At 35.0% G+C, this 2,841-nt stretch overlaps 1 protein-coding gene across 1 annotated transcript in view; it reads left to right on the top strand.

The window, feature by feature from the left end:
- The first annotated feature begins 392 nt into the window (after nucleotides 1-392).
- Nucleotides 393-2,841, top strand: part of ALPK1 (alpha-kinase 1) — a 148,818-nt gene continuing 146,369 nt past the window's right edge. The window contains exon 1 of the mRNA XM_011997280.1: nucleotides 393-519. The gene's annotated coding sequence lies outside the window, so the exon portion shown is untranslated. The remainder of the gene's footprint in view (nucleotides 520-2,841) is intronic.

Below are 2,841 nucleotides of genomic sequence, written 5' to 3'. Positions count from 1 at the left end.
CTATCCAAAAAGTCCTAACTTTCTTTACCAATTCAAATAAACCTAGTAATACGTGTGTCTCTGTGATAGCAAGCTCACTTCGAAGACAGAGCACAGAATGAAGCCTTAGTGTGCGTCTGTCTTTTGATAATAGATTTCAACAATGTCACGTTCATTGTTTCTTACTGATATTCTCTCTTCTTGACTCTAAGAGGACTCTCCATTCTTAGTCTAAATAATAAGTTTTTCTTTCACTTTCATTAGGAGAAGGAACTTTTCTGTTCCCAGAATACCTTTCGCTGAAGCAATTCCTAAAGGGGTGTGTCTTATGGTGCAAGATTGCTGAAAGTCCCGGAATTGAATTACACAACCGTATTCTGAGACAGTCACAGGATTTGTTTTTTTTTTTTTTTAATTCCTACTTCCTGAAACTGATGCCATTTATGAGAAACAGTGTATTTCAGAGAGGCTGTACCAGAATTCACTCTGCTCCGAGTTAGATTTGCTGGTCTTAAAGTATTTTTCCTCTTCAAGATAAAAGTGAGTATCATCTTTTAAATGACAAAACATAGTAGATGGCATAATATATGAGGAAGTATTTTTCTTAAGTGTTGACTCGGTTTCCATCTGCTGATCTTGTCTACCTTTAAATAACTTTAGAGCTCTAAGAACCTTGGCACTTCTGTAATAGAAACTTTCCAGAAAGGGGAGGGTGAGTTGGTGGGGTGAAGGGGGTGGAGTGGGGAAGAGGAGGGAGAGAAGGGAAGAGTTACCTACAATAGTAAACTGTAGTCGTTATGAAGGGGAGAAAGCAAACCAGTTTTTCATAAGGTTTTAATAACAAGGTTCTTAAATCACTAAGCTTCTGGTCTTACTTTCACTTAATTAAGATGTTTAATTAAAGGATTGTTAGGATTATTTATATGAAAAAAAATAACTCTTATGACTTTGGCCTGGAATACATAGGTAATGATAGAAACTACCACTTTTATGACGGCATCAGTAATTTTGCTAGGAAACAGGTAGATAGGGCATGAGACTTACTCATCAGATATGGGGAGAATTGACGGGAATTCTGAGTGCGTGGAAGCATTGTTTAGAGATAAAGCATCTAGAAAAATTAAATTCCTTTGCATGTCTATTTAGAAGAGTCCTTTCATTAAAAAATTCTAGTGTTTGAAATGAGTGCTTTAGAGTACTTTGGAAAGCCACAAATTAAAACCTTTAAGATGGTTTGGGATTTGAGGGTGGCTGAGGGTGCAAACAGAGGCAGGATCAGGAAGCAGAGGACTTTATGTCGCAATATAATGGCATCTCTGTTTGCAATATATACTTCTCGCTCGCGCTCTCTCTCTCTCTCTCTCTCTCCCTTTTACTTTCTTTTCACTTTGTGCTACTAATTCTCTTATAAGAAACAATATCCATTTGAATTGGGGTGTAATTTATGCACTTGGGATACACTCTAGACTCCAGACCAATGTCAAGTCCAGTCTTTGTCTGGTGACCAAAATAATTTACTTCTCTCTTCCCACCTCCTTCCCACCCTATCAACCTCAAGCCTCAAGAGAAACAAAATACTTAAAATTATTTTAGAAATAACTTATTCCCCATATCAGAGATCTTTTAAATCTGAGATGAATCCCTTAAATTCTTCCCCCAAGAAGACACCAAAATTGTATAGCATCTCTATCTGCATGAATAGGAAGCCAATAATTACTTTAAACTTTTCAAAATCTATTTTAAGCTCTAAGGAAAAGGCATGTGTAAATGATGATGGATATTAGGCATTATCATATAAAATAATACTGTGATGAGCTTGGTTGATGTGTTAAGCTGTAACAGTTCCTCCCAGCAAGTGCCATGTGATCTAGGTTTGGATTTAGAGCCTGCAGTTTTCCTGTGCATTTTAAGATATTTCTGAAGTCCCATGGCACCTCCTATCCCAAACAATTTTACTGATCCCCTTACCACGAACACGAGGCATGAACTGCTTTTATTGTTCTCTAATCTATTGCAGAGAATGATGGCTTTTTGGCATAAACTGTTCATTGTAAATGATTCTCTTTCTTGAAATTTTAAATGCCTGTGGATTGAAGAACTCTTAAAGGAATGAGCATTTAAACTTTTGATGAAAATACATTCCACATTTTTGTGGTTTTTTTTGTATTTTGTATTGTATTTGTCGCCTCTCTATATGGGGGAGTCTTTGTTTCTTGTTATTGATGGTGACAACTATTTTTGCAGAATGTTGTAATATGCTTTATATAGAGAGAACTGTGGGATAGACAAACTTTAAAAACTTACAGGTAAGAATATTATCTGGTGCTATCATTCTTCTATGTCTGAAGAAAAGAAGAGATGATTATAACTTAAATATCAGATAAATATAAATACAACTTTTCCTAAGTATGGGATACATGCTACTGATTTTAGGCAGTACATGTCTAAACTTAAAAATTTTGAGTTATTTGCTAGCTTAATATAAGTTAAAAACATAATTTGCTTATAAAACCTAGAATTTAACGAAAACTATTGTTTAGGAAAGTGTTAAGTAAGAAGTTGAGCTAATTTACTATTGATTTTAAGGAAATGATTAAATACATAATATTACAGGTAATCTGCAGATTTGGCAAAAGTTATGAAGATGGCATGCAAATGGCTAAAGTTTCAGACATGCTACACTAATGCATTTGAGAAGTGGGTATTTTCTTAGCCAGTGCAGTGTCTTTGAACTTTACTGGGCGTTGGTTACAGAGCTCAGTTGATAGTGCAATCTGTTCAATTTCCTAAGTGTAGATGTACAAAATATTTGACAGAGAAATATTTTATCAAATCTTTATCAGACCTATAGTCTAATAAACC

Source organism: Mandrillus leucophaeus, unplaced genomic scaffold, assembly GCF_000951045.1.
Source record: "Mandrillus leucophaeus isolate KB7577 unplaced genomic scaffold, Mleu.le_1.0 Scaffold535, whole genome shotgun sequence".
In the NCBI taxonomy this organism is placed as follows: Eukaryota; Metazoa; Chordata; class Mammalia; order Primates; family Cercopithecidae; genus Mandrillus; species Mandrillus leucophaeus.
This window is presented reverse-complemented; position numbering and strand designations above follow the sequence as displayed.